This window comes from Cimex lectularius, unplaced genomic scaffold, assembly GCF_000648675.2.
Source record: "Cimex lectularius strain Harlan isolate CLEC.00 unplaced genomic scaffold, Clec_2.1 scaffold368, whole genome shotgun sequence".
In the NCBI taxonomy this organism is placed as follows: domain Eukaryota; kingdom Metazoa; phylum Arthropoda; class Insecta; order Hemiptera; family Cimicidae; genus Cimex; species Cimex lectularius.
The window spans coordinates 91459-119076 of record NW_019392899.1 but is presented as its reverse complement, the minus strand read 5'-3'; the positions used below and the strand labels follow the sequence as shown (position 1 = coordinate 119076).

At 33.1% G+C, this 27618-nt stretch overlaps 1 protein-coding gene across 16 annotated transcripts in view; it reads right to left on the bottom strand.

Moving 5' to 3' along the window:
- The window catches only part of LOC106672072, a 100315-nt gene that overhangs the window by 26099 nt on the left and 46598 nt on the right, over positions 1-27618 (bottom strand). For 6 of the 16 annotated variants that reach the window (XM_014403186.2, XM_024229217.1, XM_024229218.1 and 3 more), the window contains 3 exons: positions 4792-4842; positions 2802-2874; positions 2604-2737 (listed from right to left, as the gene is read on the bottom strand). The exons of 1 other annotated variant lie outside the window; for it this stretch is intronic. The gene's annotated coding sequence lies outside the window, so the exon portion shown is untranslated. Of the gene's footprint in view, positions 1-2603; positions 2738-2801; positions 2875-2942; positions 3349-4791; positions 4843-4907; positions 4926-11216; positions 11397-27618 lie in introns of those variants that run through there. 9 more of the 16 variants (XM_024229212.1, XM_024229215.1, XM_014403184.2 and 6 more) reach the window with 7 other exon arrangements.

Below are 27618 nucleotides of genomic sequence, written 5' to 3'. Positions count from 1 at the left end.
GATATCACATCTAATTAAACTTTTGCTACAGGAATCTCATACATTCCTGTAGCAAAAGTTTAATTGATGGTTACATACATTCAGCATCCCCTGCATACCTAAGCCTACATATTTTGGAGGAAGGCGATAGTCGTGATTGAAGTAAATGTGTGGTGATTAGTGACCGTTAATCGATATTTATTTAGAAATCGTGAGATACGGTCTGGTGTGATGTAGGTTTCAGAAAAACATTTTCTTTATCGTGCCAACGTTTCGATCTTTATTGAGATCATCTTCAGGGCCCAAAGTGTTTGTCTTCTGTGTAATTGTGTCATTCTTGCGTGTCGAGTCGAGAGTGCACTCACTAAAGAATGACACAATTACACAGAAGACAAACACTTTGAGCTCTGAAGATGATCTCAATAAAAATCGAAACGTTGGCACGATAAAGAAAATGTTTTTCTGAAACCTACATCACAGCAGATCGCATCTCACGATTTCTAAATAAATATTGAAGTAAATATTTACGCCGGGACCGTAGAAAGAACTTATTCAATATACTATATTCGAAGGGAACACGATAAAGAAAAAAGAACAGCCCTATCTACACAGGCGAGTCTGAAAATAAATAATTCTCTTGTTTTGCAAATCTATGTCTTTATCTGTACCCGATCACAGAAAACATTGATTTTGTTGATTGATTACGATGGTATCGACGATTATTTCGATGTCGTATCTTCTTGCGTACGTTTTCCTGGCGAACCAGACATAGAACTTTTTTGCGTTATTACTGTTTCTTATCGCCTTATTTTATAAATTTGAATCAATAATTCTTGTATTAGCATAAAGACCGACAGTTGAGTGCTCATTCTTTCCCTCTATCTATCAATTTTACCTATCTACCTCTCTATCTGTCTTTATCTCTCTCTCTTTGTAGATATCCATCTCTCTGGCTTTCTTTCTCACTATATTCCTTCCTCTTCCTTTATTAATCTATCTATCTGTCTTTCTCTTTATCTCTATTTATTATCTATCTGCACTAATTTTTCCTATACTTGAATATTTACCACCCCTTTTATATCTATTTGCCAATCTATCTTTCTTCAACTCTCTCTCACCCCCTATTTCTGTATAATTTTTTTATCTTCCTTTCTCCTCTCATACCCTTTCTCTCTGTTTCTAGATTATCGCAATGTGTGCCTAATAGGGGGAAAAAGGTGAGTGAACAAGTGCCGGAGAACTGGAAATAAGTTTAAAAAAATTAAAATTAAAAGACCATTTCGTTCAAAATTAAAACATTCTTCATAAGAACTCGTTATAAAATTTAAATGTGTAGGAGAGTTAAATAAATTAATAAAATAAAAGTGGCTTTCATAATTGAAACAGGAAACTAATTTTCTGCTCCAAGCTTCTTTAGCAGAATTTACTAAACTCAAACTATGAAGATTAGGATAAATTGAAGATTAAGAAATATCTTTTTATCGTGAATCAAGAATAAATGTTTCACTCTGAATTCAGGTAAAATTGGTCATTCTGTAATAAAAATGAAAACTCTTCTGTAGCCTGTCTGTGGCATAAAGAGTTGTTAACTATTGTAGGGGTGTAGTAAAATTAAAGGGAAGCAACTCTCATCTTGTTTTAAAAACTAACTAGCTAAAGGAACGAAATACATTTTAGTATTCTCAGAAGTTGTGAAGAAAAAATTTTCATAAAACAGTTATAGTTAAATCAACAGTAAAAAATTATATGGCATAATTGAAATTGAATGTAGACAATTAATTGTGTAACTGGAAATAGTTACAATGTTAACAAATGAATAAAATTAGAAACTCATTCTAGACCCTCAATACACGTCTACATTGGCAGAAAGTACTAACATTTAGATTTGTAATCCGGTTAGAAAATTAACGAAACAGCTTTGTAAATAAATGAATACTAATTTTTATTAAACTATATATATATTTATTTAACTATATATATTAAACTATATAACATTTTACACCAGTACAATAGAAGGAATACGTCAGTATGCAACCGTACATTTTTTTACTGGCCAATGTGAATTTTATTCACAACTGCACAAACGCTATAACGCATCGTTATAATTTTTTTGTTTAATGGATAATCTTAAAGAAAAATATAGTATAGCGAAATAAAAATTTCAACTAAGTATAGCATTGTGTGGTATTTAGTGACCGTTAATGAATGTTTATTTGGAAATCGTGAGATGCGGTCTGCTGTGACGTAGGTTTGGAAAAACATTTTCTTTATCGGGCCAACATTTCGATCTTTATTGAGATCATCTTCATGGGCACTCTCAAAACGACACACAATAATGACACATCTACACGGAAAACAAACACTTTCAGCCTTGAAGATGATTCCAATAATGATCGAAACGTTGGCACGATAAAGAAATGTTTTTCTGAAACCTACATCTCACCAGACCGCATCTCACGATCTCCAAGTAATCATTAAGTATAGAAATTTTACCAAAAATATTGTTATGAAAACAATGAAGAAAACATTCAATTCAGTACGGAGTATTTCCTCCTCTTGCATCTATCTTTTATTTAAATTATTTTAATTGATTTTACGTTTGAAAAAGTTATCATATGTTTTACCTTTTCCTTTTTAAAAAGTATTTTAAGGTGAGGAATTTTCTAAGAGACACGTGGTGTTTTTCAAAAACAGGTTATTTTATTTCACATTTTTCTTCGACGTTTGGGGCTATGTTTTAGCGCATCATCAGGAAATCCTAGCAAGAAGTACAGTCAATTATTACATATTTCAACAGAAGCAATATTGATTTCATAGCTTACCTTTCTATTTTTTATTTTATGGTTAAAATTATCTGTGATGTGTTGATCTTTTGGTAATATCTTTTGGTTCTGACTGTAATAAAATAACATAAAAATGTATTAAACGAATCGGTAGACTCTAGAGTAAAATTTTAAACCTACTGATTTAAAGTAATTCTTCAAAAAATGTCGAATACAGTTGAAATTGACAGTTTAAACCATTGGGATTACGCGGTCGTACTTCCGTGACATGGTTTTACCTTTGGGTGGTTTCTTTTTTTTTTTATTTTAAGATTTTTATTTTAAATATTTATATTGCGATTGAATAGATGATATTTGTCATAAATGCTAGAGATTTTCTGAACAGTTTAAATCCAAATTGATGGGTCGAATTGGCGTTTCCAACATTACTGGTGCTACATAGTATTTGTGCATGGCGCATAATTTACATTAATGTGTGCCCGTCCGTCGTGTCATATTTTGTAAATCAATCTTTCCTAATTGATGGTATGATTGTTCTTCCGAGTAGTTTCTTCGCTTATAACTCAGGGAAACATTTTTCCGTGCTCTACAAAAAAGGGTTGTAAAAGTAAAATAATGTTATGTAAGAGGTTGATAGAAAAATTTACATTTTCTCCACTGTCCGTTATTAAAAAAGCTTTTTAGGTTCTTGGCATCAGAATAATTAATTTTATCTTGTTAACACCTTTTACCTTGATTTCTTTGTGGGCACACTTTTTAGAATAATATGCAAATGATGTAAAACCTTAGAGATCTGATCAAAAAATGCCACAGTTTGAAATAACAACAAGTAGAGAAATTTAAACTGTGTCCTTTATCAAACCATAATATCTAATTTAATTAAAATATTTCAAAGCACGTGTTCACTATTTTTTTTACAGAATCTATAATTATATTAATTTACGCAATAAGCAGATAGGTTACATGAATAAAAGACAAATATCGTGTTTAGTGTGAATGAGAGCTCACCAACTCGTCCATTTTGTTGTAAATTCTAAATGTCTAGCAGATTTTCAGATAAACGGAAGGGAGTGTTAGTGTAAATTACAGGTCGTTATTGACATTACATTATTGAGGGTAAATAACACAATTTGGGATTTGTTTTAACATATATTTGTTCTCCACTTATGGACCCCGGTTCTAAGATAAGGAGATGAGTTTAGAGGGCTCGGATTGTTTAGGACATGGTGTTAAGAGAGATCTACCGTGTATATGTTGAAATGTAACGGACCTAGGATGCTCCCTTGTTCATAGAATGGATCGGAGAGGGTTCGGTATGTAATTTAAAAGAAACGTTTAAATAGGTAAGATTTTAGGATTAGAAAGTATCCACTAGTAAGGAAATATTTGAGTTACAGCAGTAGACCATGATGACAGATGGGTTCGAACTCCAAACAAATTTCTTGAGAAGTTATAGCAGATTCTTGTCTTTCATTTGCTGCGCCGTGATAGGTCCGATGTACTGATGGGATAGATTATTTGTTTTAAGGTAATAAATTGATTCACTTTGTGTGGAAGTTATCATAGTACATGATGATTGTAGGTCTAAATTATCTTAGTTCATCATGATTATAGATTCCCATTACCATAGTACATTGTGATTATAGGTTCATATCAACAGTCTGCATGATGATTATGGGTTTTCATCATCATAGTACTTCTTTCATACAACCATAAAATTATTTTACGATACTTTTTACAAATTATTCTCATGTTTAATGGGATTCGAAACCAGAACGGTTCGAAATCACCGAGGTCCCTACAACATCATGGTATAGGATGAGTACGTTAGAACTATCCATACTACACGGATTGTTTAGTAAGGATAAAGTGTGATATTTACGTAATTGAAAATTTAGTACACTTATCATTTAATTCTTGCAGATTTTTTCTCGATTGAAACCTCTTATTTTGACCATTTTGTTTTTGTTTTTCATAAAAAACTAAAACATACACAACTATGAATCGGAACTTGATGGCATGTACTCACGTATTGTTTAACTTCACCATATACATCCGCAATATCCCTTGAACACGTTATCTGGAAAAAAGACACACTTTTATGTTCAAACAATTTCCTATTAATATATGAACATATAATATGACCTGAACGAGAGCCAGGGCGATAGGAAAATATCTGGAAATTGGGATTCAAGAACACAACTCAAATTTTTTAAATGTGAACGCTATGAATTTTACGTAATTTAAAATTTTATTCATCTGGAACAAATTTGATAAAAAACATAAATAAAATACTAATAGAGAAAAATTATAGTCGTTTTAATGGACATTATTAATTGAAATTTTATTATGACTCAGCTGTTCGTCTTTTAATTTGCAAACTTTTCTATCATGATTTAAATTGAGGAAAGTATTGAAAAATTATCTTTAAGAGGAAATGTAAACGTTGTTGAAAGATGCGTCATCTGACAATTATGGTAATATATTCTGTTCATAACCTTCTTAATGATATCATTCACCCAAGTAGGGATTACTCGATATTCTTCCATCACCCTTTACAAATAATATAATATAGCTTTGATTGAGGGTCTAATTGTCGCTGAATATTCCACCATTGACCCTCTCACACTCATTCACGCTAATAAATTATTTCACTCTTAAATCACACTAGGGTGCACAACATTATCTGAATATACATTCGATTTAGCATATACGATACAACGTACAACATCAGCATAAACAACACTGTTTCGTTCAAGAATCGGATACTCACTGGCGTGGTAAAGAACTATTTTCATATCGGGTGGTATGGCTACGCCCTCCCTATACAAAGCCAAGGTATTGCACCATTTTTTATTGCATTTACACCAAAAAATACTAAAAATTAAAAAAAAAGTTTTATTTATTATGTGCATACAAAATTATTACACAATGGAAATCTGTATTTAAACTAATAATTTTACTATATTATAGGATAATAGATGAATTAGGTATTCAAAGCATTACTAGAAATGGGTGTCCCGTAAAGTCCTATCGCTATAAATTACACTAATCTCCAGTGACCACCACCTTTATATTGAGATTGTCTATTGTTTAAATAAATCCTATTACGTCTGTTGAATAGGGCAGGATAGGACTTCTGGAGCCTCGGATTAATAAAGCGACCGCTGGTTGGAAAATGCCCAAGACCTCCTAATCGGATACTATTAATAATACGTACCTTTCTCAATACTTCCTTTTAAATACATCTACTATGTCTAACCTGAGGTATTCTCACCGCTAAACTTCGCGGTCTTAATGTTATTTTTCTTTAAACTCAAAAATTAAATAAACTCTTGTCTAAGCAAAATATTTAACAATTTGACCAAATTACTGTATGAAAATTTTTATTTCTCTTTATTGAACAATAATATATATTTTTCTTTTATTCGTCCATGGAAAGTTTGACATGGTAATTGGCAGGCTGTATTTTTTGCAATTACAGTTTAGGGGGGACAGTTATTATTTAGGGATTTTATCATTGATCAAAGCTTAAATAACGAAAAAATTTTTTGTGTCTTGAACTCTTATGAAATATTTAAAATAAAAACATTTTCCGAGGAAAATTTTAAGCTAGGTTGAAATGGAAATCATAGCAATCAAGTTTCTATCAACCGTAACTTTCCATTAAACGCAGAATTTTGATTTATTTTCAAATCATAATGTGGCGAAAAAAAATGTTTAAAAAATAAGAAATATTATTTACTTATAATCAAGGTTGGTTATTTTTTTTATTTTTTTATGTTTTTCTGAAACCTACATCACACCAGACCGCATCTCACGATTTCCGAANTCTATATATATATATATGTATATATATATATATATATGACGGGAATTATACAAATATTTGGTAAATATGAATTTTAACTTGTCAAATAATACTTAGTATAATACTTTCAATGATATAGCACATATTTTAAGCCAAATCCCGCTTATGCGTCCGGCATGTAGAGAACGGTTGCTCAATGTTTCCCACCTAATTAAAGGGTGACGTTCTTTGGCTTTATGTACAGAGCGGCTTGTTTGGAAAACATGTTGAAATAATCCTGTAATTTTTTGCTGATTTATAACACTTTTTTTCATGTTGTTTCGTCACAATTGTATTCTTTTTCTTACATAATTTAAAACATATACTTTTTTACTTTGTTCCATTTTACTTGTTTTCTCTTTTATTTTGGGAATATCTGTACTTGTTTTATTAGAACCTTAAATTAAATTAACAAAAATAATTGGAATTATTTCATTATTTCACTGACAGATTTAAGTAATGTGTTTTTGAATCTATTACAATTTTTCCTTGATTAACTAGGTAAAACGTTTTTCGTCCAATTCAGATTTAGGTTAACGGTTAATCGGTACATTTTCGAGGTCTAAAGGAAATAATGCCGAACTATTCTGATCGCCAGTGTAAAGAGCAATATTCCATTTTTCCTTTTTCAGGGCATTCGTTCAATGTATCGACGGGCGGGCATTTGATTAATAAAGTCTCGTTCTTGAACGAAAATTCACCTTCCTAGAATTTCCATGAAAAATCCAATTAATTAACGATGCACGTACAGAAAAACACGTTATTGTTTGTTAAACAATTGCCAACGGTTATTATTTATATCGAAAAAACGTATACAATAGGCAATATATATGTAGTAAAATCTAAATGATGGTCAAACATGCTATTGTGGTTGGAAATACAATACAAGTTTGTTTAGACTGAAGCCCCTGACACAAGTCAGATTCTGCTTTTCTTGGCTTCATTACTTGTTAACTCCCTGTCATAGTCTATTCTGATATTTCCATTTGTAAAACAAAACAATCAACAATGATTTTATTCCGATCCTACTTTCTTTATACAGTTCAAGTTTTGTAGATTTCTCTTTGAGTTAGGGGATGATGATCATGTAGTTTGATCGTTTCCGTTCATCCTGGTCTGTCGTCTTCCTTGTTTTCTTACATTAAATCTGTGTGTTTTTCTTCCATTTGATCACATTTATAATTAATTTGTATGGTGTTTTCAAAGTGAAAGATTACGTATTTGGGTGGTGCCGTTTTGTTCTGTTTGGACGGCCTAAGTCAGATTTTATGTTGTCCGATTGCTTTCTGTTTTTTTAATAGCTAAGTCAGGATGTTCCATAATGGTCTTAGAGGTTTGTCGATCTCAGTTGTTGTTTCAATTAATTAATCTTTATGTAAGGTATTGGTTGAGATAAAAAAGCCAGCGTCACGAGGGGGATTCGAACCTTCGATCCATTCGGACACTAACTTCCCATCTCAACCCAACTTTCGAATTTTCCCTCCTTTTTGCCATTTTTCAAATGTCGTGTAATCTATTCGATTCTCGGCGACAAATGAAATGGCCAAGGAGAGCTTTAGTGAAGATATACTTCATTTTACTTATTGAGGTGGGAAGTTGGTGTCCGAGTGGATCGAAGTGGTAGAACAACGGCGTATTTGGGCGAAGTTCGTGGATTCGAATCCCGCTCGTGGCATTGGCTTTTTTTTATCTCAAACCAATACCTTACATAAAGATTAATTAATTGGAAAAATGGTTGTATTTAGATTTTATGTGTGGTGATTAGTGACCGTTAATCGATAATTATTCAGAAATCGTGAGATGCGGTCTGGACCAGATTTCTGAATGATTTTAGATTTTATGTTTAATTTGTTAAAAAGATTTGTTAGTTAGTCGCGCTTATATGTTTTTCCCTTATTGAACGTAGTTCATTTAACGTCCGTTATTGATGTGTCTTCTTGTTATTGTGTTTGATTTTTTTACTGGTCTAGTGATGGTGCCTATATTCTAGCCGTTGTGGTGTTCTATGGTTTTTATTTCTCATCGCTTAATGGTACCGTTTATAATACGTCCGGGATGTATTTGAGTGTTATCATTTTTCTTTCAGTGTGGGTGGCCAACGTCAGTTTTTATAATATTGACTGTTAGTATTCTGTTTTTATAATAATTAAAATAGTTTTGGTGTTTCGGAGCTGGTTTTGTGGTCCATTCACTGATGTTGATATATTATGTTACAATGTTGATTGGGATTCGGGTTGTGGTCTTCAAACATACAATGTTATTATATCAACGCACAAGCTTTCGACAAGTTTTATTGCCTTCTTCAGGGGATAGATACAAAGTCATAACTTAAACACATTACACATTTCACGATATGTATATATACAAACTATATACATATATAATAAATAAATAAATAAAAACCTCTTCTTAATAACCTCTTACATATATATGCATTTTTTAAAACAGTAACAATTACTTAACAATTAGTATTCTTTAGGTATATAAATATCACAGGTGTTTGACTAGAAAAATTGATTTGATCAAACGTCTGTGATATTTATATACCTAAAGAATACTAATTGTTAAGTAATTGTTACTGTTTTAAAAAAATGCACATATATGTAAGAGGCTATTAAGAAGAGGTTTTTATTTATTTATTTATTATATATGTATATAGTTTGTATATATACATATCGTGAAATGTGTAATGTGTTTAAGTTATGACTTTATATCTATCCCCTGAAGAAGGCAATAAAACTTGTCGAAAGCTTGGGCGTTGATATAATAACATTGTATGTTTGAAGACCACAACCCGAATCCCAATCAACATCATATTAAAGGCTGGTTGATCGCATAACAAGTATTAGTCTCAGCTGGGTGCTTCTCCTCTTCATTATGCAGTTCTACAAACATATTATGTTAGTTTTATTATCTGTCTTTGGTTTATTAGTTTGTTAATTATATTTACGTTTTGACTTTTTTTGACATGAGTTTCAGTTTGGTCTTCATGTATTTAAATATTGTCATTCTGTGTCTTGTTAAGTGAGTTAGGTCAGCTCATATGATCTATGTTCAATTAAAAATTGTTGTTGTGGTGAATGATAGGTTTTATTAGTGACTGTCTGTAGTAGAAGGTGTCATCTACGATAGCGATTTTTATCTATGAATTTACTTTTTCCTTTTGCTATATATTTTCGATGTACACTCCTTTTGATCACCGTTTCGTAGATTGATCCATACCTAGCGAAAAGGGTAAATTAATTCTCCTGTGCAAAGCTTATACAATACAATCTGCTTCAAATTTTCCTAACGGCCTCTTTGCTTCAGAATTAATTATTTTCTCATTAAACCGTGGTAAATGATTTTGCGGGCTGATTGTTCTTCATTTGCCAAAGTCGGCTTGGTAGTTACGCTACACTCAAATCAAATTAATTTCACGAAGATATGAATATTGTTAGAAGCAGTGCAAATGAGCCAATGGAAGTGGGCATTCACTGGGAAACTCTTCTCAACAAATGTACGCCTAATACAATTATCAAATTAAATTAAATGCGATGCTAATTTGTCATTATGCCATGAACAAATTTAATGCAGGTGTGTTGTTTAAAAAGAAAGCAGCAAATTTGTTTAATTTTTAACGTAAAAGATTTATCAATAGATATGGGTGCAACATTCATTAACATCGGAAGGTATTACAACCATTCAAATTTCTTGGTTTTCTGACTGGAATTCATTGTTTGTTCGCACTCACTAACTGGAGCACCCATTTTTCGGCTCTCTTGATTCGGATTAATTCCCAACACCTCAGTGAATGTGCTAATCGTGCCATGAGCTCGGGGCACCTTTCATTGTATAAAGAGTTAAGCTCCAGTCAACCTCCAACGTTGTTTGGTCTGAAGTAGCCCGATTTTAAAGGATACTCTTTGGTTGAGCTGTGTTGGTTTTTTAAAATGCTCTGCGAGGTTCTTCAGCTGAATTCGGCCTTGTGTAATAGGGGTGACCAGGGCTTCTTTTCGCTTTGCAATTGCAGCCCTCGTATCTGTTTTTCATGTCTTGGCAGTGTTTAATTCTGGGTGAGATCCGCTTGTTTTACATAAGTTGCTTTACTCTGTCAAGGAGTGAACTTCTGGGTCTTTGGAGGGTTCAAGATCTAGGCTTTTATTGGGTTTGTGATGCAGGCTTGGAGCTGCAGATACGAGTTTACAGAAGAATTTAATTTTTGATTTTATTACTGAAATAATATATATCTGTTTATTTTCATTTTTTCTTTTTTAAATGCATATAGAATTTTCATTGTTATTTATTAACACGGCGACCTACCAGATGTATTTTTCGATTTATTGTATTATTTACTGTTAAGTTTTCTTCTCTCTATTATATTTTGGTTTACATTGTAAATATAACAGTTTTTCATTCATTCATTCAAAACCATTCCAAGAGGTTAAACATCAATTGTTTTTTTAGTATAGCCATTTTAGTTTTATGCCAATAGATTTTATTTTCCAGTAAACAGGGATAAAGAAGAATTAATTTGAATTTTCATAATTTAGTTAAGGGTTTTTTTCCAGAAATTAGTAATCTGATTAAACAAATAAAATAAAATTGAAAACGATTAGAAATACCATATTTAATCCGAGAATAAGCCGATGATTATTCTTTCCAAATGATCTGAAGTTTTGGCACTAAGTCCGGCGTTGGGAAAGTCGTGAAGCTTTTTCCATGACAACTTTTAATCCTAAGAACTCCGATCTGCTTGACTTTTAATCCTTATACGATTTGTTCTACCAGTAGTGAGACCTTCAAATGTGTGTTTATCTCTATTGCTGAAAATGTTCGGGTTGTTTCCATGCTTGTTGTTTACATAAAAATAAAACAAACTATTTAAAGAAAACACAAAAATAAAAACAGTTCCAGAAGAGGGGGGTGATAATAAAATAGGTAAAGAATGTGATGCTTCTAATAATATAATTCGTTACTAATAATATAGGTGAATACCGTAATACAAAAAATCCACTAGATCTTTGTACATCGCTGATATAAGAAAAGAAAAATGGATTAATGCTGATTTCTCAATTGGCCGGATGTAGGTTATCGGGATTAAAATTCACCTGCCTACTATCGATCCGATGTTATCCCCGTTGAGATAAGGTAAACCATATGGAACGGTATTGATTTATAGTCATATTCCTCCTCTCAAGATACTGTCTCTGGGATAGATTTTTTTTAAACGGATCTGCTAATCCGTATAAATTACCGTCAGTATAATTTAATAGACAATGGGAGATTTAATTGAATTTGGTAGTTTGTTAAGGGTTAAGTTTAGCCATGTCACATAATTGAGGACGTACCCTACTTCGTTGTTAGATTGTTCTCCTAACTTAGTACTGTGAGATTTACTTCATGTTCGCCTGGACAATGTAAAAAAAGATATAATATTGATGTATATATACTGATCTGCCCGTCTGAAGTAAGCAATCTGCATTAATATATAGAAAATTATGAATTTTATTAAATTTTGTTGAGTATCGGAAGAATTTCAGCTATTTTGTTTTATTGCAAACCTCTTTATGTTTTTTCACTTATACGTTTTATACTTTGCTATAAGCTTCATGTTTGTCGGACATAATATTGATTTGTATTGTCATATTGCTTTTCTCAAAATACCTAGTGTCTCTGGGGTAAACGGTTTCAGGTTTCAACAGATTTATTACCATGAACAAATTACTCAAAACATATTCATAGACAAACAGAGATTTTTATTTATTTTTAGTAATTTCTAAGACATCTGGCTAATTTTAACCATGTCAAATAATTGTAGACATAGTAAGCATAATGCTTGGTTTTCTTAACTCTCTACTATGCCATTTGCTTTATGATTGACTGGACAATGTAAAACTCCACATTAAATTTTTCAAATTTCCATTTTTCAGGTATCTATCCTCTTTGGCGCAAATATTTTAAAATTGATATGCTGATCAGAGTACAGTTACACAGAAACTAAGACAATTTAATTATTATTCAATGATTGCAAGGTAACGGGTCAATTTTAATCTTGTTGCCTTTTTTTGTATTGCTATTTGATTTCGGGCGTCTCTCCCACTTTGTACTTTGTTAGATAAATCATGCTTGCCAGGATAATGTAAAACAGACGCACTATTGATTGAATCTGACATATGCCTTGCACAGATATCTATGTTTTGATTGATATGCTTTTCTGAGTAAAATCAGGACTAATTTTATTAGATTTTTAAGTGTCGGGTTAATTTTAGTCTTATTACTTTCTTGTAGACCTATCTTTCTTAGTGGTTGCTATTTAAATTTTGTTATACTTCCTTATTGTCTGGGAAATGTCAAAGCAAACTAGAGTTCCAAAGGTCCGCAAAATATGACTTGATTGTTTTTCCAATTTCCACGCTTGTCAAATAATCATACAAAGCAATTTATTGTGGAACTCCGACGTTCGGAGTGGAAAATCATATTTAACCTCCTATAGAAGAGACTATAAATTCAATCCTTGGAGTTGAACACAAATAAGATTTGCGGAAAGGAAAATCCACCTCGCCACTTCTGAAGGCTTAGTTTTTTACTCGCCACATTTGATTATGTGTGAAGCGAAGCAAAGCATAAAAGGGTTGAACTTGGTTCGATGAGCGCCGTTGTTAAGTACGCACGTTCTCAAAGTTCTGACCGCCTAATTGGAAAATAAAAGTGAAAAAGTCGCCTTTTTGAAAAGATTAAAAAATTAAACGTTATCAAAGGCTATTTTATAAAAATAAATTACTTAATAATTTAAAAATGTAATTAATGCAAAGGCCCATGAGTTATTTGATCTATCTTTCTACAAATCAGTTATATTTTTGAAGTAATAGCGAAAATATAAGAAAGCTTAATAAAAAGAGAGATTTTTAATTAAAAAAGAAAAGAATGCACGATGAAAAGTTTGAAATGAAACGAAGAGTAAACGTTCTGCAATTTTCAGAATACAAAAAGCTCCTGTCTTGCCATATTCGTCGGTCGTTACCGAGGGCGCATTCGTTCATATTTTAGTTGGAATTTTCAAGTTTTCTAGACATTTTCCGTCTCTTTTTTACTGCTTGATATATCTTTGAGTGTGAAAAGAAAAATCTAACGTTTCTGTACGAGTTAAAGCAAATACTTATGACCTTTTTGTTGTAAAATATTCAGTAATGTTTGAAAAGCAAAAATGTATGCTATTCTATGAACTCAATAGTATGAGCCTTTCTGAATTATGAATTAACATTTAGAGAAAGGCTCCTTAACGGTTCACGTATAATTAAATTCCATGCCTTATCTTCGTGTAGGGAGCAATCAAAAATGTCTCCGGCTAATGTACTTCATCATAACAGCCAGTTTTTAATGGGTTTTAATAATTTTTAAAATGGTTGGTCGAAGCTAATTAAAGGGTACAGCCTATTGAATGGTCCATTGCTTTATGTTCAATTTTCGGAAATGCCTTTTACTTTATAAGTTGTTTTATTTATCCAGGGTTACGACTGTTTTTTTTTTAACTTTCTGAAGTGTACATCGATATTTGTGACACAGTATATACATTTGATAGGATAGTAACACAACAAATACAAAATGGAAATTTGATGACACCCTCTTGATGCCAAACGTCCCAAACTTGTACAAAAATGGAGTAATAAAATGCGTTTAAATATCAACACTAAGAAAACATCTCTCGCACCTTTCAAAGAAAAAGGAAGGTAAATCTAAAAGCACCCTCTGTAAAAGATGGAGTCATAACCTTAACCAAAGAAACTGAGTACCTAGGTATAACCCTTGGCTCAAGCATAGAAGACATATAGGCAACATAGTAGGTATAAATGGTTTTGCTTTTTGAAGTAGAAAAAAAATCCCTTTATTTTCAATCAAGTATTTTTCTGTTATTAAATGATAAAATTGTCCAGGATAAGCCAGATATCATACTCAACTTCCTCATTTTCAATTAGAGTACATATTTTTCTTTGTATATATAAAACCTACTATTTGTTTATGAATTTTAGTTTCGGTTTCAGATCTTTTCTAAATTTTTCAGGGAGTTATAAGCTTAAAAAATCAAAAGTCGTCGGGAAGTAGGTTTTTAATTAGAATAATTACACTATTATTTGATTACGTTTATTTTGATGTTGATGGTGCTCAAAATGTTCTCCAACTTTAAATAAGCAAGAAACCGTTCTTTTTTGCCACTTAATCGTAACTGCTTCAGCAATTGATCTTCTATCTATTGGAGAGGATGCGTCTTAAAATGGATGAAAACCTGGTGGAACAGTACCACAGGTATGAGGCAAACGAAGAGATTCATAGAAGGACCATCCGCAAAACTTACAAAAGAACTACTGGAAGATAACCACAACCGAACCAGGATTCTGGTTGGACTCCCGACGGGGCACTGCCCTTAAGAAAGCACATGCACCGGATAGGAGTAAACACAGAAGAAACACTGTGCAGATACTGCCAGGACGAGGACGAGACTGCAGCACATATTTTATGTTTCTGCGAAGGTCGATGTAGGTGCAGGTTCTTGCAACCAGGGCAAAAAAAATCACAAGCAAGATCCTTCACCAAGGAACTTATACATATCAGGGGAACACAATAGATCATTCAGGTCGAGGTGCAGTAGGCCTTGTGGCCGCCTCTTTTATCTCCATCCCTATCCCTATCTATTGTAACTAACGACTGCATGATTTAGATTCTTTCCTATTCATTTGGACCTCCTTTCCAAAACCAATAATTTCTAAATTTCCTAATGAGAAATTATTTCACATCATTTGCCTATGAGCCGGACTGCCATCGTATTGGTACGTTCATCTGCTTTGAAAGGGGCACATATTCCAGTAATTTGGAAAGAACCGTTCTTAAAGAACTGGGTGCTAATGTAGAGTAACGTGTTTACTTATGAAATAGCATTGTAAACACATCCCAGTGTTATTATGACGTAAATGTGGTAGCGGCCACTCTTAACAACAATTATTACAAATCTATGATGTTTAATTGTAGAAACACTTGGTTCCTAATAGGGCGAGTAGGATCTGTGCACTTTTTTCTTAACATATATATTTATTTAGTTTTGTGAAACAGTAGACAGATTTCGTGATTTGTTGAAAGTGTAACACAACGCAGAACCCGTTTAGGACCATTAATCATTTTGAGAAGACTCAACAGCAAAAAGTGAAGCTAGCGGGGAGATGAAAGAAAAATAATTTCTACATTTCAAGAAAAGAAATGTTTTCCCCATTGTTATAGGAGGCGTACGGAGGAAATAGGCAAAAACCAATACTTGACTTTTTTCCGAAGGTGGAAAAGGGTGAATTTTTTGGTATGAAATGAATCACAGCCAGTCGCCAATATCTCTGAATCAAATAGACCTTTTTGGTTTAGTTTATTGGATTTATTGTAGCTTTTTTAAATACTGGTTATCGTGACAAAAATGAAAAATTACCTTATGTAAAATGACCAATCAGTTTCTAATTTACATTTTTACAAAGGTGTTTAATGCCATTATTAAATGTTTACTCGTAATTTACTGTCATGCAATATTGTAAAAACACGGGCTTTATAAAAGTGTTTTATGAATATAGAACGGGTATTTTTAATTTCTGCGGAAATTTACATGATAAGGTTAATTTAATGCCTTTGCGTTTAAGTCGAGTTACAGACACTTAAGGTCAAATTAACTCCAACTCCTCTTTACAAGTTTTCAGTAACGAACAAAAATCCCTCTTCTCCTTTAAAAAAGTAAATAAAACTGGTTTCTATTGAAAAATTCTAAAATTGTTTGCTTACTAGGATTTCCTAACGTAGGCTGGGTAAGAAACCTACAAAGTTTACAGGCTAACAACATGATTACCTTTTTGTTTTGACAACACAATAAATTGAGAAGCCAAATAGAATGGTAAAATAATAGAACTGGATTGTTTACGTCCCTTTATAGCGAAAGCCAGGAAAAAAAACAACGGCCAAAAGGAGCGATTTGTGATTTGTTTAGAGCATGTATGTCTGTTACATTTTACCACCCGAGGGGGACGTCGATCCAACTGAAGCTCAATCAACTGCTTGTCCGATATATTTTCCAATCCCCGTCGTCAGTTTACAAAATGTACGTACACTGTTATTTCTTCAGATGACATGAGTCCAAACACGAGGAAGTGCCTGGACGCAGATGTATTGCGGTAGTGTACGTAAAAAGAGAGTAATGTCATTAATTTTCTTAGAAGCATTTTCATTTATGCTGTTTGGTCGTTTCGGATCATATTGGTTTGTCAATATTCGCTGTTTTGGTTTGTTAGAAGCGTTCGACAATTGCTGCGCTTAAGAAAAGTTGCTAACATTTTAAAACAAAATGAACAAAGAAAAAAATATGTATACCAAAATAAGAACAAAAAGAATACTCATTAGTAGTTACTCCTGGGTATTGGCGTTAACACTTTCATCGCTAACATTTCAGAGGCCAGTGAGGTTTCAGTCTTTGAGCAGGATTACTTGGAAAGGTGCGGGATGAAAGTTTTCTGACGTAAGGGTTTGTGTGACTGTATATTTGTTATTGAGCGGTTTTTCGATACTTAAAGAACAATTTCGATATTACAGTAATTGTGAATGGGACGATTAGGTAGATAGGAAGGAGCATTAACGAAGGTTCGGAGAATTTTGGATAGTGGGGATGTTGGAAGTTGGAACGTTTTGTTGATCCACAAAGTTCGACCCTGGAAATGCGTCATTGGTTTTGTACTGTCAGTTCGGATCGTTTGCTCAGCAATCTTTTAAGAAGTCTGAAGAGTCTGTTTAGTTCGAGTCTTTTCAGTCGTGTGTATAATGTAAATCGCTTGTCAATGTATACACGGTAGCGGACCGTATTAGTTGATGAGAGGCAGTGGTTATTCTCCGAAGGGTGAAAGTGACATGTTCACAATTTTGTATATTTATTGTCATCTTTCACCATTTGAATCACTGATCAAGAGATGTGACATGGGTTTGCAGGTTTCGGGGAGGATCTTTATGAAAACAAAGCATAGCGGTGTCATCCACATAGGGGTGACGATCGTTTCAGGAAGGGTAGGAATATTTGGGGAGTATACCGTGAAGAGCATGGTCCTAAGACTATTTTCAACTTGTCAGGCCGGTGCAGAGACAATACGATAATAATAATATTATGGCACAGATAAAAATAATATTAAAATAACATATATAATTTTATAATACAACCAAAAACCTTTTACAAAAAACAAAATAATCTCTTATCTGAACAAAATAATAACGCCCTTACCTAAACAACATTAAAAGAAATACTTTGTAACAATAAAAAAAGAAACGAGATCTCGTGTAATAATATTTTTAATATAAACTTAAAGTATATTGAATATATAAATTTAATAACTTGTTAGTCCGGTACCGGACAGGACTCAAGCTCCACTCTTCCCTTTTGTGTGGATCGATCCCTCACTTCGACTGTTGTTTGTTTTATTTTTACCGACTATCCTCACAAACTTGGTTATTTTCTCGATGTAAAATGTAGCAGTTTATTTTCTTTTTTTAATTATTGAAGCACATTGACTAATCTATATGAGATAAAGTTCGCGACGATTGCAATGCAAATGTGGTACACGAGGACCAATTGTTGTGTAGGGAGTGAGAAACGAGGAAGGAAAAGTACAAGTGCTGAGCCTCCGGTTAATCCCTCAGAGCTTACAAAATGAGAGATTATGTAGAATGGAGGGTTGAAAGCCGCTCGTAAAGATTTCTGCTCTTAATTTCTTCCATCTATCTTAAGAAACAACGGCCCTCCGTGTAAAGCCTATTTGAAACGTAACACATAACCCGGATTAACGCGATATTTCTTCGAATCCGAAGAGTCTGTAGTAAGCTGCAAACTTCGTTGCGGAACATTTTTCAACAAAGTTCATCATGGCGAAAGGACGTCAGGTTTAGCCTAGAATGATTTTCCCATTACATTCGTTTTAATGGTCCTGTCCTTTTAATCTAGCTGATTGCTTTACATTTTACAAGGTCAGCGATGATTTGCCGCGGCGATAAGACGATAAGGGTGACAACATGGCGTCACGCGATTTTGGACCTAGGTCAATTTACAGGCGTAACTAATACAAATCTTTCGACTCGTGTTTTAAAACCAAACCGTACATCTCTAGACCTGTTCATGAATGGACGGTCATTATAATAAATTGGTGATATTATGTGAGCCGTCTATCGATTTGCTAATGTTGTATCAATTTACATGTCAAGCTAGTAACGATAATAGTAAATTTGATAACATCAAGAACATTAAATCTATTTTTAAATTGTCCCACCCTAAATGCTATTCTGACAGAACTTCTTAAACAAAAGCAAAAGTCACTTTCGAGGCTATATGTGTAGAAGGGACGTAGCTATATATATATTTGTGGACGATTTTCAAATACTAAAAATGCTAACGTTTTATCCAATGTTTTCGAATAACTGTTAATACTCTCTTGCAGGCTCTTGCTGAACACTATCTAAACTGTAATTTACTCTCATGTCAATGTTGTAAAGTTGATTATGAAAACGAAAAGAAAAGAAACAAAAAGTAATATGTGTATGTAACTGTAATATTAAAAATAGAGACTAATACACAAAAACCAAAGTATAGAAAAAATAGTATCTTCAAATAGCTTAAGACTAAAGTGGGCAATACCATACGTACATATGTCGTGAGAATAATATTTTTAATAACAAAAACTTTTCATCAATAGTAATTATTTTAACAGATTTGTTAATCAGAAAAAATAGAATCACAAATTAACGACATCAGGCGATTTAAGTGTATAACTTTGTTTTTATACAGAACTTTCGGTTCATCAATTGTTTTAAAACCTCGTTAGAAAACTATTTTTTGTTTAGCTAATTAGTTGAGTAACTAATTAATAATTAAGTGTGCAAAAATTGCTGTATTAACTATATTGAACGATAAAAATGAGAATATGTAAAAGTCGAAGCAACATATTTCATGTCTTCCCTAGACGCTCGAGAACTCTTCCCAATAATAGCTCAAGAAAAGAAAAATAGTGAAGTCAGAGAGTATTAGCTGCCACGGGGAAGAAAGCCCCAAGTCGAGACCTCTGGGGAGGTTCGCAAATAGCCGGTGCTAGAAAAGTGGTAGTCACTGAGCAGTCACTAGTGAGTGGTTGACATGAGTACGGAGCACTCAGTAGTTGAGTGGAATTGAGTGACACTGCTCGGTTGGTCACGACTCAGTTACAGTTTAGAGTTAGTCATTGGTCAGTGCCCAGTGATGAATTGAATTTTGAATGCGGCAGTTGGTTGCAAAAACGGAGACTGGTGGGACCTTTGTTAGACTTTTATGCAGTGAGTGAGCATTAGAGGGGATGTATGTGACATAGTCTTTGTACATCCTTTGTGGATTTTAAACAGATAACAAATGTTGTTTTGAAATGTGAAGACATGACTTACTTTATTATCGCCCCAATGACGGATTCGAAAGGAAAGCAAAGCATTATATTATGCATTTTTATGTTTTATCAAAATTGATTTCTCCAAACACATTTTGATGTGTAAAGAATCCTTCTGTCGAACGTATAAAATAGTATATATAAACAAAGTTCATTTAACCATATATTAGAATTCTTAATAAATAATTTATTAAAATTAAACCACATTATATAAAAAAACAATATAAAACATATACATACAATAAAAAAAAAGAAATTACATGATTTATATTTACTTCACTTATGTTTATATGCATGTTATTGCAAATATTTACATTATTACAATGCTTACAATGATACTCTCCGTCAGGTATTATAATTGTCTATTACGAACTTTCTGTAGCTCTCATCCATTTCATGAAAAGAGAATAAACATTCCCAGCTAGCCATTTATGTATTGAATGACTTCTTCTCGTAGCAAGACTTTTTCCCGAATGCTTTTATTTTAAATTCGTTTAGGACAGGGCAGACGGTTACATAGTGAAAGACGTGTTCTACCATGTCAACATTACACATTGTACAATCATGCTGTTCTTCCGTCCTGTTCCTTCTAAAGTTTAAAGCCATGAATCACCAGTGTTCTGATCAGGAAACTAAATTTTGTTTTTATCAGACATGTAGTGGGCTGTACCTAGATCTAGTTTTAATTCCGTGTGCAGGGCATGGAATGTTGAACAGTTTGCTTTATTCCCCAATTTATTATAATATTCTTATTTAATGGCTCCTGGCAGATATTTAAATGACTCTTTTTCCCCCATCTTTTTTCACATACTCTAAATACCCTATTTCATACTTGATACAAATATTTTTAAAGCCTTTTTCCCAAAACGTTTTCATATCAATAACTATTTTGGCCATACGTTTTGGCAAGTAAAAACCTGGTAACAACAATATTTTTGTACATATTTAAGGTGCGCTAGGGTAAACAAAAACAAAGGGCTTGTATTCGATTTTTTTGATAAGAAGTATATTTAAAAAAGAGGAAAGAGTGAATTTAATTTTTCCACCGATTCAAATCTTCTAAATCTCCACACCTGTGCCGCAAAGCACATTGTACCACACATGCTACTTCATTAACATTTCTACTTTGGTAAAGGTACGGCATCATTTTTCAAATAGACTTGAACACGTTGAAAACAGTTCAACCCAAACTTAGCAGTTGCAAACTTTTCGTCCAAGTGCCTAACAAAAAACAATGTTTGTGATACAATAACGCCCAAATATTTATTTGTAATAACTATTCCAATTGCGTTTTCCTGATAATGTGATATTTCACTTTTCCTCAGCTTTCTATTGCTCCGAAAAACTTTGATTTTTGGCTTGTCCAGGTTCACTACCAAATTTCATGTTTTGCAATATTCAGACAGTCTGTTAATCATTTCCGCGAGAACAACCGGTTTACCTGCTGTGAGTCCTATAAAATCTGCATTTTTATCCTCCTCCTCCCAGTTAATTTTACAGATCGTTAATATACATTGGAAAGAGTATTGGTGACAGTACATCCTTGTTTTAGCCCTTTTTNTTTGGCCAATTTTTTTTTTTTTTTTAAACTTTTTATTTGTTTTTTACAACTGCATTCTTCGACGCAACAAGTAAAACGGATAGTATTTACATATAAAATTATTAACGGTAGCGTGAAATTAGCCCTTTTTAATTTTAAATTTCGTTGTTTTAGCTTCACAACATATATAAACTTCGCAGAATTTGCATAAATTGTGATGAAATTCCTAAGGAGTATAGATCGTAAAGGGAGCCTCTTTCGAGGGAGTCAAACGCTCCCTTAAAATTGACGAAAAAGCAATATAACTTATCGTTGCTGTTAACTGTTTTTAGCTTGATTATATTAACTAAATTAAAAATTTTGTCTACCGTGGGCATACTTTTCGAAATCCCACTTGTCACTCCGACAAAATTGTATTTATTTCGACCAATTCTGTACCCTGTAAACAGTTTGCCAGTAGGGTCCGAAAAATATATTCCCCTATATTGACATATCCTTTTTTATAAAGAAGAAAGATGATTGACTTAGAAAAGCTCTCAGGTGTACGACCTGTCTTAATTAAACATATCCAAGATACACACAACAAAATTGTTTTGACTGTTTTTAAGAAATTCGTTAGGTCGATCGTATCTGGGTGCTATACCGATTTTAGTTTTTCCAAGTACTGAAACCAATTCATCGTATTAAAAATCATTGTCTCAGGCAGAACTATGAGAGGTGGAGCATAATATATAGTGTTTTAAGGATGGTGGATTAAGTAGGGCATTAAAATGTATACCCACTACCAATTTACCGACCAAAATTCTTCAATATCCTTACTACTTAAATTGCAATTCTAGATGTTTATAATAATGTTTTTGTCTTAGTTGGTTAAAATTAAAGTTACTTTGCTTGTACTTATATCTTACGTTTCCATATCTGTTTTAGGTATAAGTGCAAGAGTGTAAAGGATGTGGGCCTCTTTGGTTACCATTCCTATCAAACCGGATCGCTTTTATCTCCATGAGTAAGTACTACCTGACTTTTGTTTTCCCATATGAGCTTTTTCTCCAATACTTTATGTTGACGTGAGATTCCTGAGGGGTCTGTTTTACGCCTTGAATGTTTTTTGAATTTATTTTTATAGTTAATTTGTTAAAACTTAGTCCATTTTTACCTTGATAAAATTGGGCGGGCCGTATGCTTTTGCCTATTTATATTTAGACCCTAAGTTATTACAGCCTATGATCTGAAAATATTTGCGATAATAACTAAATTCTTTGACTATAAGTTCGTATGTTACATGGAGTCAATGACTGATTTACCAGGACTCCCAAGTAAAGGTATATTCTCCATTTTGTCACCTTTTGTTCTGCAATTTAATTATTACTTTCATACTTACGCACATCTGTATGGAAACCCTTTCTTTTCTGGCTACAAAGTTTTTTGACTTCCGATATGCATTTACTCTAATCGGGTACCATTTACGAATTCTTGGGGAAACCTGCATTCTCCCAACTCTAGATTCAGCTCGCCAACAATCATTATCTTTGATTGATGATTATATAATTTTGTATGTTCACGTCAAAATTCTTAAACCATTTATTATTTTCTCAATTAATAAACACTGGAAGCATACAACATTTTCTGCTATTAACATTCCCTTTCATTAAATTAACTCCGTCAATATCCTCAAATGTAAACAATTAGTGATCTGAACTATTTATTTGTATACCATTCAACGATCCTCCCTTAGCTCTACTGAAATTTATTTTCTTCTCTCCTATCATCCAAGTGTAGAGTTTGCGCAGGGTAACCAATTAATTCTTCACTATCCCAGCAGAACTTTTTGTCCTCATATTAAATATTCACTTCTGATTGGCACATTGGCTTCTTAACGCTACAGAAAAATAAAAAATAATAGATCAAGATAAAAAATAAATTTGTTTTTTCACGTCCAGTAGATTTTTTTAAAAAATTTTCTGCCTTAGTTACTAAGATCTCTGGCAATTTATGCACCTGTGCTTTTCAATTTCTTGGCTTCAGTTAAGATTAGCTGCACGGGGTTCGCTTTTCCTAATCGTGAACACACGATCGATACCACTTTTTGTTATGTCTAGTGATTTACTCAAAAACTGTGTAATTTCTGCCATCCACTCTTTCAAGTCAACCAATAAGCGGGTTTTTACTTTCCTTATCAAGCTTTCTTGATCAAGAGTTCTTTCTTTAATTCTTTTTTTAAATTCGTATTTCCCTGAATAAAATACTCCAGTTTATCTTCCACTATATTTAGTCCATCTTTCGTTGGCCTATTATTATTTTAAAGTTGTCCATAATCATATATGTCTTTCGAATTAACTCACTTTCTTCCGACGGCGAGTTCTTGCTTTTTTGGGTGTTTTTCTTTGTTGGACATCACCTATTCCATGGCTTTTCGACCGTTTGAAGCAATTGTCTATCTTTTATGCGTTTAATCTTTATCTTTATTAGCTTCGACATTTTGCATAATAAAGCAGAATGACCCGGGTCTTCCATCACCCAGTATCTCCACCAACGTAATTCTTTTACCACATCGGTAATGATAACAGCCTACCATTAAAATGAAATCATATAACATAAGACTTACACATAAAGATATGACTATCGATTTATATGTAATTGTACAATTTAAACTATGTTTATAATTCCCAGGCCATGAAGATGATCTCAATAAAGACCGAAACGTTGGCACGATAAAGAAAATGTTTTTCTAAACCTACATCACATCAGACCGCATCTCACGATCTATAAATAATCACTAAAATAAAATCGATATACGGCGGTCATAGGAGATGTGTATAAAATCATTTATGCTGCATATTGCCATATGGAAAAGTCACATCCCCCAACATTCCGGGGCAATACGTGCCCGAAGCGCCCATAGGAATATATATTCTTTGAATATGTCATAATTGGACAAATACTTGTTTTTGGCATAAACTATAGCCACATTTAAAACGAACTGGAATCTTAAAAACTAAAGAACAAATACTAGGGGCAAAAACCATGCACGAAGCTAGCAAAAAGTCTACTCACAAAAAGATCCAACGGGAGTAAGAGTTAAGCCAGTGTAACAAAAAAGAATTAAAAACTCTTACTAATATATTCACAGCACATGGTCTAATTAAATATCTCTTAAAAAATGGTACTATAATCAGATGACAAATGTCGATTATTAAGAGAGCAAATGTACACATCATATTCGTTAGTTTTAAAAATGTAAATATTTTGGAAAAAGAAAAAATGAAGTAAAACATCATTTTGGAAAAAGTGTGCATATATCTAAACGAAATTAATGGCAATAAAGAATCTTAGCAAATTAATAACTAAGGTAAGCACATTTTACCCATTTCCCTTAAAAATCGGACAAGTGGGCCCCAAATCTAATCTTATGCTCAAGGACTGCCTTACATCGGGTGCCATGCCTACTCGCTCCCTGTAAAGACCAAAGACTGGCACCCCTTGCCCAAGTGTGACACACTGAGCGACCTTTCTCAACAACCGGGATACCCGCACAAAGTTTGCTCTATTCTCAAACGGGTGAGCACGATCCTTGCGTTTAGTACTGCCGGAGGGCCCTCGCTCAGTGGTGCTCTTGACATGCAAGAGTTTCTCGGACATTTCGGACTTTACTGTTATATTCCGTCTAGATTGTTACAATTTATGTTGTTATTTTAGTCTATGCTGAATTTCTTGTTTGCTACTGTATAAGTGGGTCTGATGTTTAAATAATAACTGTTGCTATTGCACTGGCTGATAGATGTTGTTTTTCATAATCTAAATGTTTTTATAATACAATTGTTAAAGTATTTCTGCGGATGTAATTCAATTTTAAGGTTTTATAATATGGCTGAAGTTCTGCTGAACAGAACCAACATTCATAATATAAGTAACTGAGATGTCATAGCTAGCTACAAAAGTTTTTATTTGTTCAAATTATAATAATTTTTGTATTTATATTTAATTATATTTTATTTAAGAAAAACAGGAAAGGTCGCTTAGTCTACTGCGCAACCTAAGTGGCAGAGAATCTCAATAATTACAAAAAAGAAGTTAGACGCGTTAAATTGGATTATATATCAGTTTGACTCAATTTTAATAATTGACTAGAAAAGTTTACATGTCATAAATAGATACGTAAATAGATATTTAAATAACCGTGCAGATGCATAATAAATAACAATATTATTCATTTAAAATATGCCTAATGCGCCCATGTTTCCAAGCTTTATGAAGGTTGTAAAACTTTAAGTTTTTAACTGTTATATTTGTACAATCAAATCTTAAAAATCGATTTAACTTCTTACTTGTGACTCATCTACATGATGTTGAAACTATGTTTTTTTAAATCTTTTAGTTGTTTGCCATCTGGGCTCAGTGAAACACCAACTGCATTTGCTAGATAAAATGTACTTTTTAATACTGTTTTGGCCAGAGTGAAATAGAGTATACACTTTGGCATTTGGAATCATGTCATCAACCTCTCCCTTCGTCATTTTCAAGCATTTCCGATTTTTCTGTGTCTCAGTAATTGAAATTGTATTGGGATAGAAAAAACCTTTTCTCGGGCTCACCTCAATCTCCCCTTTCACAACCCCTTCCCTCACCACCTCTCACTTTCCATTTACCTTTACCATTTTCCAAATTTTCCCATCATATTTTTCACTTCCTTGCTTATAAGTCGTTCTACGGCGTTGCAACGGGGGCCTAACCTCGCGATACGACTTCCAGTGAGTGGGTCCTTTTTTAATACAAAAGGAACGAAACAGTGATTTTTCTTTTCTTTCCTTTGTGTTAAATTTTTATATTAGTATCCGGCCTCAAACAATTACATTATATTTTAGTATTTACATATCCTAAAATCAGCCAACTGCGTATATTTTTAAGCCTTTAAAGTTAAAAAAAGAGGATCTGATAGATAATTAAAATGCGATCAGTGTTAATCTTGAAAAGTATCAAACCACTCAAAGGGAATTGAGGAAGGTTAGCCAAAGGAGAAGGAACAACTGTCAACTGAATAATAGAACACAAATTAGGTTTCTGACCCTTTCTACCTGGTTAAAACGGAATTTAGGCATTTCATGGTCATCCTTTATTTTTCTTTTATCCCGACTTCCTTAATGGGCTTTTTTATTTATCAAGTAATTAAATTAAAATTAAAAGTACTTCGGGGGAGAATTGTCGCAAAAAGGGTCTTAAAACACCACACATTTTTAATGTTTGTTTTAAAAAATTGCTTCTATAATGAAATGCTGAAATTAAAAGACGAGGTTAAATAGGAATAATCTTTGATAAGAATTTAACTTGCAACCCTCACCTGCAGCACATAATAGCAAAAAGTAAAATTTCGCTAATGACCACAAGAAGAACTCTCTTGGGGACTAAAACGGACAATTGCCCATCGGCTATATTCGGCAGTAATAAGACCCTACATAACCTATTAGTCACTAATATCGTAGAACAAAGTTCAAAAAATCAAGTTACCGAAACATTAGGCAGCATATCCCCTCACTTACACTGGAAAATCTGCTAAGCCTACCTCCATTAGAAACATTCATAATAAAATATATACTCATACAAGGAAAAGGTAGGAAAAGCTCATTTAATCTCCAGAAACAATCTAACTGAATCCAGAAACACTTCAAGCACACAACAATAATCAACACAATCAGAAACTCATTCATAGAAATGGGCATTGACTACATCATCACAGAAACACTCTTTACAACATCTTATCTCAACAGATTACAAAGGAAAATAAGAATTCTTGAGAACATCAGTTACAATGTATATTATACAGATGGCTCCCAAACACATGAAGGAAGGCTCAGACGTTTTTTGTAAAGGCCCAAAATATGAGCAATCAAACTCATTAGGGAAGTACACCTCGGTCTTTCCGGCTGAACGTACGTCAACGCTTGTGCCTTAGAAAATCTTAAAAGAGATATTACGATGGCAAAAACATTCTCAAAAGATGGGATAGCCCAGCTCTATTAAAGCATT